Source organism: Sapajus apella, unplaced genomic scaffold, assembly GCF_009761245.1.
Source record: "Sapajus apella isolate SASKATOON/1434 unplaced genomic scaffold, GSC_monkey_1.0 scaffold398, whole genome shotgun sequence".
Lineage (NCBI taxonomy): Eukaryota > Metazoa > Chordata > Mammalia > Primates > Cebidae > Sapajus > Sapajus apella.
The window spans coordinates 32,323-42,249 of NW_022437335.1; the positions used below are offsets into that span (position 1 = coordinate 32,323).

Sequence of the window (9,927 nt, forward strand, 5' to 3'; positions counted from 1 at the left end):
AAATGACCACCTTGATTGAACAAATTAAGAAATTATGTGCAAGGCTGGCGGCCTCATTCGGAGTACCTTGTGAACTCCAGGGACAAGAAACCAAACCAAAAAGCTCGGGCTGATGCAACCCTGACCGGCTCTTGCACTGGAAAACCCACTGGACAACCCGACAACCAGTAGCAGCCCGCCCAGTCCCAATCCCGCTCCTCTGGAGCCAATGAGAGCACCCGACTGTTGCTCCTTCCTCAGAGCCATAAAAACCCCAGGCCCCAGGAAGTCCGCGCGACTTCTCTGGACCCCCTTCCCCGGGCCATAGAACCTCGCCCAGGAGCTGAATAAACTGGCATGCAATTTTCTTGTACTGGCCTGTTTCCTCATCTTAAACTCGGCAGTAACCCTTACACTATGTAACTGTACCTAACCAATTAATTGAATTTGGTTTTCTTTATCACACCTTATACAAGTCTTTTCTTCAAGCCCCTTCTATGGATGTGTTAGGGTCACAGCAAGGCAATTCCATAGACCCCCTCCCCGTTCTCCCTTGCTAAGCCGAGTTCACAGCAAAAACAGCCTCACACCTTGCAAACAGCGCACCTGGGTTCCAGGATGTGGTCGCACCAGGCTCTCGAATCCAGGATGGTGACTCAATTAAGCAGGATGTTAGCACTTAAGAACTAAAAGGCAGTTTTTCTTAGAATACCACCCATCCACCTGCAAACTTTCTATATAACCCCCACAGTCTGTAAGCCAGGCTGCTGCCATCACTGCCTGTGGTGAAGCAGCCAGCCTGGCAGGTTGAAATAAACTTGCTAAACCTGACCCTGGGTCTGCTTCTCCATCCTTTCGGTCAACCTCACAGGACGACAAGCTACAAACCATAGCTGAGTACGCTACAATTTTTTAATTACTATTTGATTAAATTCTTTAATATTTTTGCGGTGACTTCTCTACATGTTTAATAGGAGAAACGAAGGACTCAGAACCCCACAGACCAAAGCTCTTCCCATTCATTAACCCGCAACACGAGTCAGGATTCTCCTGTGTCTACCCTTCCGTGGTCCCTGCACAATCTGGGACAGGGCGCTGCGGGAGCAAAGCTGCCCAGAGAGGGCTCCAGGCAAGGGCACAGTCACTGCGCAGGGAAGAGACAGGAAGCCCGGGGCCGGCTGTCAGCGCAGCTGCCATCTTATGGCTGAAGGGGACTGAGGCCAAGTTAGGAGAGAACTCCGGACACACATGGCGGAGCCCTCTTTGGAGAGGCCTGAGTCCCGCCACAGCCACTTCCCACCGGTGCCAACCAGCTCCTTCCTCTCTCTCTCGGGATCGGACCCGGCACTCTCACCATTTCTAGGCTTCCAGGGAGTCCTGGCGTCATAGCTGTGGATCTGCCAATACCTGCAGGTCACAATGTCACAGAGGCTGGACCTCTACAAGCAGAGGACACAGGGTAGGAAAGACGAGGCGTTCAGCTACGACGGCTGCTAGAGACAAAGGCCCCGCTAAACCCGGAAGCCGCCCTGTCCCGCTCCAGCTGCGTGTCTGATTGGACGGTTTCCAGTTCAGCGTCCTTGATTGGATAACGTTGAAGGCCCTGCCCCTTCAGGCCCTGAATGACAGGAGATGTGATCAGATGCTGGGCTGAATGAAGACTGAATGACAGCCTAAGCAGCAGCCTTTTCAAGGACAGACTCCTCCCTGAGCTGAGCCGAGATCGCGCCACTGCAGGCCACTCTGAGCAAACTGTAAGGCTGGTTGCCTCGCGGGAGCTAAATGGACACACCCACCCCTCTCCGCTCCTGATAACTCCGTCATCACCCCAAGCTCATTATCTGGCCTCGCCACATGGCTTCCCCGCACCCGCCTCTGCATACCATACCCAAGCCCACACTCAGCACCAAACTATGCACTCAATTCCCAGCCCGCCGTTGGAAAACCCCGCCAAAAAAATTTAAAGAATCCCCACTAAACCCTGCCCAACAGCAGTCGGCCCCATACGCCCCGGCCGGCCCGCTTACCCAAAGTCCCGCCCGCCTACCAATGACAGCTCGCCCGTGCACGTCCTCTTTCCCTATAGCCAACGAAACTGCCTTCGCTTTGTTTCCCCAATAGCCAATCAATTGCCTCCATTCCCTATAAAGCCCCGCCCAGCGGGTCGTTACTTCTCTGGCCCCTTATCTGAACCGTAGAACCTCGCCCGGGGGTTAAATTGGCTTCTCATTTTCTTATACCTGCCTCAGTTTCCTCATTTTACCTCGGCAATAAACCTTACACAGACAGAGCAAAGCTCCATCTCAAAAAGAAAAAAAAATGACTATCATACATTTAACCAGCCAATAGCAGAGAGTCTGTGTCTCTTTGCAAGGTTTGGCAACCACATAAGTTTCTGGGTCTTCTCTTCATAAAGACCATACAGAATTGGCATTCACTTGCGTACTGTGTAAAGCTCTTGGATGGTACAGACAGTGTCATCATAGACCCTAGCACACAGGTGAGGTGTGTTTCTCACATGCATAACACAGCAACCCTTAGGATTGGAACCCACCCACACAGAGCTCGCTGCGGAGGTTCTTAATCTCATAACTGAATACAGTCCACAGTTGAAATTGTGACGGTCATATGTGAATATCCAGCCAGAGTTGAAGTGGTAAAACATTTCTAAATCAGCTCATAGCAGATAGAACTCTGTTATCTAGATCCAGCCAACTGGAGACATGTTGACTCTCATACCTGAGGTATGATCATGGGTCCATACCAGCATAAAGGTCTCAGACTAGATTGCAAATCTTATGCATACAGTATAAAGCCCTCAAGTAGGACAGAAAATGTCCTAACACATCTCAACACACAGGTGAGATTGTGACACTTATATGCAGACCCAGCTGGCAATAATGATTATCATCCTTCCGCAGCCCACTGTTGAGATTCGGAATCTCAAAACCAACAGAAAAGGCCAGCATGGTGGTTCACGCCTGTAACTGCAGCACTTTGGGAGGCTGAGGCAGGCAGATCACCTGAGGTCGGGAGTTTAAGACAAGCCTGACCAACATGGAGAAACCCCATCTCTACTAAAAATACAAAATCAGCTGGTCGTGGTGGCACACACCTGTAATCCCAACTACTCAGAAGGCTGAGGCACGAGAACTGCTTGAACCCAGGAGGCTGAGGTAGTGGTAAGCGAAAATCATGCCATTGTACTCCAGCCTGAACAAGAGCTAAACCTCATCTCAAAATAATAATAATAATAATAATAATAATAATGTTTCAAAAGTTGAAAAATTGACCTTCTTTTTTATTTTTATTTTTTATTTATTTTTTTAATTTTTTTTTAAAGACGGGGTTTCACCATGTTGGTGAGACTGGTCTTGAACTCCTGACCTGGTGATCCACCCACCTCGGCCTCCCAAAGTGGTGGGATTACAGGCGTGAGCCACCACACCCAGCCAAAAATTGACTTTCATTCTTGAATCAAGTCTACAGGTAAGCTGGTGACTCTCAGACCAAGATTGAACATACCTGAGACTTGAGAGACTGTGAGCCCACTAAGAAGACACAGTCTAGAGGATGGGTTGAAGGTCTCATGCACAGATCAAGTCCATGGTTGAGACTGCGACTCCAGAACATAGATCCAACATAAAGGAGATGTTAATTCTCATACCTGGAACCTCAACATGTGCAGAATGGTTAATCTCATTTATGGACCTTCCTGTAGCTGTGATCGTGACACGCCTCTGTCCGGCACCTGAGTTTTTTTACTCTCCTGCGTGGGCTCAGTCCACAGACTGGATTGTGACACATCACTGAACCCAGGATCTAGGTGATGTAAATTTATTCCTGCCTTGGCGCTCCTCACAGGGAGCACTGTGACATATTACTGCACCTAACACAGGGGAACCATAACCAGGTTATGTGACTCTCCTGCCTGTGCCTTGCCCACATGGACCACTGTGACATATTGCTGGGTCTAACGTAACTCTCTTGCCTAGGTCCTATCTACAGAAAGGATTGTGACACATCTCTGTGCCCATCACACAGGTGACCTAACTCTCTTTTCCTGCCTGTTTTCTGCTTACAGGGGGGTATTGAAAGAGACTGCTAGCTCCAGCCCCTAGCCGATGTGAGTCTTCTCTTATTTCTAGGTTTTGCCCATGGGGAGCATTGTGACACATCACTGAGCCCAACACCAAGGTGATGTTGCTCTTTTGCCTTGGCCCTGTGCTCAAAAAGCATTGAGACATATTGCTGGTCCCAACAGCAGGTTGCTGTGTCTTCTGCCTGGACCCCGTTCACAAGGGCATTGTGATATACCTCTGGGCCCATCAACTATTTGATGTGTCTCTTCTGTCTTGCCTAGGCTTTCTCCATGGAAGATATTGTGACATAACTTTGGGCCCAGCACCGAGGCAATGTGACTTTTTCCTTCTGCCTGGACCATGCCCACAGAAGGGATAATGACTTATCACTAAGCGCAGCACTCATGATGTAATATTTCTACCTGATGTTCCTCATAGGAATCATTTTGACATGTTTCTGGGTTCATCACCTAGTTGATGTGACCCTTCTTATTTTCAGACTTGTTCAAAGTGGAGATTGCTACATATTGCTTGGTCCAGCTCCTGTGTGATGTGACTCTCCTCTCATACCTCGGTGCTCCCCACTGGAGTGATTGCGACATATAGCTTGGCCCGGGCTCTAGTTTATGTGACGTTTCTCTTGCTCCTTAGCCCTGCTCACCTGGGGGCATTATAACATATCTGAACCCATCACCTAAGTAATGTGACTCTCTTGCCTGATCTCCTCAGGGTGTATTGTTATATGTTGTCAGACCCAGCAACTAAGTGATATGACTCTTCTCTGCTGCTTGGGTTCTGTCCAATAAAAAATTGTGATGTGTCACTGGGCCCAGGTTATGTGATGTCCCTCTCCTCCCTGGGCTGTACATACATTGCTATTGTGGCATGGCTGGGTGCAATGTCTAGGTCATGTGAGTCTCCTGTATGGGCCCTGCCCACTGGGGCATTATCACGTCATGTTAGTTACCTAGGTGATGTGACTCATGCCTTCCTTCTGGGTCCTGACAAAAAGAAGGATACTGACTTATCACGGGACCAAGCACATAATGATGTAATTCTCTTCTTTTACCTGGGCCTTGCATAATTTTGTTATTGTGACATATTGCTGGGTCCAAAACCTAGGAGATGAGAGACTTTTGCCTTGGACCTGACTACAGAGGGCTTTTTGGTATTTCCCTGCATCTATCAATCACCCGGGGGATGTGTCTCTCCTCTGCCTGCACCCTGCCTTCAGGGAAGATTGTGACATAACTCTGGGTCCAACAACTGGGTCATGTGTCTCTCCAGCCTGGGCATTGCCCCCCAGAAAGCACTGTGAGATATTGCTGGTTCCAGAAACTAGGTGATATGACTATGCCGACTGTGCCCTGCTTTTAGAAGGAAACTGTACCGGCCGGGCGCGGTGGCTCAAGCCTGTAATCCCAGCACTTTGGGAGGCCGAGGGGGTGGATCACCAGGTCAAGAGATCGAGACCATCCTGGTCAACATGGTGAAACCCCGTCTCTACTAAAAATACAAAAAATGAGCTGGGCATGGTGGTGTGTGCCTGTAATCCCAGCTACTCAGGAGGCTGAGGCAGGAGAATTGCCTGAACCCAGAAGGCGGAGGTTGCGGTGAGCCGAGATCGCGCCATTGCACTCCAGCCTGGGTAACATGAGTGAAACTCCGTCTCAAAAAAAAAAAAAGAAGGAACTTGTAACATATCACTGGCTGAGTACTCAGGTGATGTGACTGTCCTGCCCGCACATTTTGTTGATTTGAGGTATGAGAGTTATTATCTCACCTATGAGCTGAACAAAAATATACTTTACAGTCCCACCTGTGCATAGAGAGTGAGCAAGACAGTTACATCATTTTGGTGCTAGACCAGAGATATGTCGCAATCTTTTTTCATAGCAGAAACCAGAAAGAAGAGTCCCCTCACCTGGGTTCTTGGCCAGGGAACCACCCAGAACATGAGTGCTGTGCCCAGTGACATGCCACAATGCTCCCTGTGAGCAAGATCCAGGAAAAGAAAACACATCACCCTGCTGCTGAGCCAAATGTTATACCACAATCTTTCCTGTGGGCAGGATGCAGGCAGCAGAGGAGAGTCACATCTCCTAGGTGACGAATGCAGAGAGATGTCATGAGGCTCCTGAGAATGGTAGGCTCACGCCCTGTTTACAGGGCATAGACAGGTACCTCCCATCTTCCAGGTGTTTGGTCTAGTGATATGTCACAGTGCTCAAAGTATGTGGGACCTATGCAAAATACAAGTGTCAGAATTACCTAGGTGCTAGGTCCAGGAGTATGTCATCATCCCACATTTTGGCAGGGGCTGGGCAAAGAAAAACACGTCTAAACCATAAATGTAAAAATATATCATAGCCAGGCACAGTGGCTTATGACTGTAATTACAGCAGTTTGGGAGCCTGAGGTAGGTGGGTCACTTGAGGCCAGGAGTTCAAGAACAGCCTGGCATACATGGCAAAACCCCAACTCTATTAAAAATACAACAACAAAAAAAATTAGCTGAGCATGGTGCTACATGCCTGTAATCCCAGCTACTCTGCAGGCTGAGGCACAAGAATCGCTTGAATCTGGGAGGCCTGATCATTATGTTTGAGACCAAATAGGAAAATATGTTTGTATTTAATCTATTTTCTCCATATATAAACATTGTTGGTCAAGAGTGTGTACAGATGTGAAGACTTAGAGTTTTCATCTCCTTTGGCCCTATCGTCTTTTGTTCACTGTCTGATCTCTGGAAGGAAGGTGGGCCACAGGTGGCCAGCAGTTGTCTACGTGTGATTATTTTATTCCTGCTGCCCTCCACTCTTTCTTTGGCCACTATCTTTTCCATCCTCAAAACTGAAGGGAGACGTCATTAGGAAGAGGCCCTTCCTTCACACTGGCAGAATAAATTTCTTCAGGCCCTTCACTGCCCCACTTCAGTGTGGCAGCTACTGGTCATGTGTGACTTCTGAGTGCCTGGAATGTGGCTGGGGCGACACTGTGATGTGCTAGAAAGGCAAAATACAGACTTTGTTTCAAAGATATAGTTCCAAATATATACATGCTATATTAATAATTACACATTGCTCATATAATATTTTGGATATATTGGGTTACTTAAATTGTTACAATCAGTTTGACCTGTTTCTTCTTTCAATTTTAATTTTTAAATTTTTTAAAATTTTTGTTTTTGAGAGGGAGTCTTGCTCTTCTTTCTTTTTAAAGTTTGACTACTAGAAAATTTAAAATTTGCTGGGCACAGTGACTCACACCTGTAATCCCAGCACTTTGGGAGGCCGAGGTGGGTGGATCACCTGAGGTCAGGAGTTCAAGACCAGCCTGGCCATCATGGTGAAACCCCATCTTAAAAAAAAAAAAAAGAAAAGAAAATTTAAAATTCACATTTGGCTCACATTGTATTTCAGAAGAGTGCCTCCTTCTTCAAATCTCAGCCTGATGAAAAAAAAGAAGCCAGGAAGGTCATAAAAGCTGAAATTTTAAAATAATTGTTACTATTTTTGTTTGTGAATATCATATAATTTTTTTCTTTTATTTTTTTGTTTTGTTTTGTTTTTTTGAGACAGAGTCTCACTCTGTCACCCAGCTGGAGTGCAGAGGTGCTATCTCGACTCACTGCAACCTCCACATCCCAAATTCAAGCGATTCTCCTGCCTCAGCCTCCCGAGTAGCTGGGACTACAGGCATGACACACCGTGCCCGGCCATATAATGTATTATGTATAAACGCATGAGACCTTATGCACAAGATTAAATGCAAATACCATCTGGGGTGGGTCTGGCTCCGCTCAGGGAGGAAGCACTCCATGAAAACGCTGCAGCTGAGGCTGTTACTGCCTCTTCTTTCAGTCCAACATCTAAACACATCACCTGTCATTCAGGGCCTGAAGGGGCGGGGCTTTAAACGTCTTCCAATCAGGGACGCCGGGCTGGAAACCTTCCAATCAGACATGCAGCTGGAGCGGACACGGCGGCTTCCGGGTTTGGCGGGGCCTTTGTCTCTGGCTGCGGCGGGAGCTCCGGGTCTCGTCTTCCCCGCTCTGTGTCCTCTGTTCCAGGAGGCCCAGTTCTATGGCCCTGTGACCTGCAGGTATTGGGAGAACCACAGCTAAAACGCCAGGACCTCCCGGAAGCCTAGAAATGGTGAGAATACCGGGTCCGATATCCCAAGAGAGCGGGAATGGGCTAGTTGGAACCGGCGGGAAGTGGCTGTGGCAGGACTCAGGCCTCCCCGCAGTCAGCCCCACAATGTGCGCCTCAGTTCTCTTTGCCCAACTGGGCCTCAGTCCCTTCAGCTATAAGACGGCAGCTGCACTGACAGCTGGCCAGGGCGTTCTGTCTCTTGCCTGTGTAGTGACTGTGCCCTGGCCTGAGGCCCTCTCCGGGCAGCTCTGCACCCTCAGCGCCAGGTCTCTCCTAGATTGTGCAGGGACGACCGAAGGGTCGTCAAGGGAAAATCCTGACTCGAGTTGCGGGTTTTGTCACACGTGTCGCTCACGTAAAGAGACCACCAGGCAGGCTTTGTGGGGAAAACAAGGTCGTTTATTTTGCGCTTGAGTGCAAGGGGGCCAAGTCCAAGAAACGGGTAGGCAAAGGGGGTAGGAGAGGGAATTGGTTATATAGGTTGGGGCAAATGCTCAGCTAAAGGTGGAAATCTCTCTTGGGGTGGGGGAGGACATCACAAAATGCATGATTACAAGAGTAGGGGTTGGAAATTTATCTTGGGGAGGGGATCGGCATCACAGGATGCATGATCAGAAGGGTAGGGTCATTTATTACAAACAGGCATGATCATAAGGGTGGGGAGTATCGGTTGCAGTCAAAAGGGACGGTGCAATGGATTACGTAGTTACAGGGGTGGGGGTTTTGAGAAACCCAATGTCCAGGGGGAAATTTTTGTAAGGCTGAACAGGAACGATGGTTACAGGTTGCAGAGCAAGTTTGAGGCAGTAACAAGTTGTTTTACTTCTTTCTTTTTTTTTTTTTTTGAGACGGAGTTTCACTCTTGTTACCCAGGCTAGAGTGCAATGGCGCGATCTCGGCTCACCGCAACCTCCGCCTCCTGGGTTCAGGCAATTCTCCTGCCTCAGCCTCCTGAGTAGCTGGGATTACAGGCACGCACCACCATGCCCAGCTAATTTTTTGTATTTTTAGTAGAGACGGGGTTTCACCATGTTGACCAGGATGGTCTCGATCTCTTGACCTTGTGATCCACCCGCCTCAGCCTCCCAAAGTGCTGGGATTACAGGCTTGAGCCACCGCGCCCGGCCTGTTTTACTTCTTTCTGTGGCTACCTGGTTACTTGGGATTACTTCAGACTTTCTGGCTCCTGGGGGCCAACTAGAACTGTATATGTGGGTCACCAAAGCTGTAATGGCCAGCCTTGGACTTGGAGGCCTAACAGGTTCATGAATGGGAAAAGCTTTGGTCTGTGGGGTTCTGAGTCCGTCTTTTCTCCTATTAAAAATATAGAGAAGTCACCGCAAAAATATTACAGAATTTAATCAAAGAATATTTCAAAAATTGTGGAGTACCCAGCTGTGGTTTGTAGTTTGTCGTCTATAGGAAGGGCTTGAAGAAGATACTTTTATAAGGTGAGATAAAGAAAACCGGCCGGGCGCGGTGGCTCAAGCCTGTAATCCCAGCACTTTGGGAGGCCGAGGCGGGTGGATCACGAGGTCAAGAGATCGAGACCATCCTGGTCAACATGGTGGAACCCCGTCTCTACTAAAAATACAAAAAATTAGCTGGGCATAGTGGCGCGTGCCTGTAGTCCCAGCTACTCAGGAGGCTGAGGCAGGAGAATTGCCTGAACCCAGGAGGCGGAGGTTGCGGTGAGCCGAGATCGCGCC

At 48.5% G+C, this 9,927-nt stretch overlaps 2 long non-coding RNA genes across 2 annotated transcripts; both read left to right on the forward strand.

The window, feature by feature from the left end:
* The first annotated feature begins 3,723 nt into the window (after positions 1-3,723).
* On the forward strand, positions 3,724-4,884 carry LOC116545849. Its single transcript, XR_004266479.1, has 2 exons — positions 3,724-4,023; positions 4,128-4,884. It is a non-coding gene; the product is annotated as an uncharacterized LOC116545849 (long non-coding RNA).
* A 3,099-nt stretch (positions 4,885-7,983) lies between these two features.
* On the forward strand, positions 7,984-9,679 carry LOC116545848. The gene is made up of 2 exons (XR_004266478.1): positions 7,984-8,218; positions 9,393-9,679. It is a non-coding gene; the product is annotated as an uncharacterized LOC116545848 (long non-coding RNA).
* The last annotated feature ends 248 nt before the right edge of the window (positions 9,680-9,927 follow it).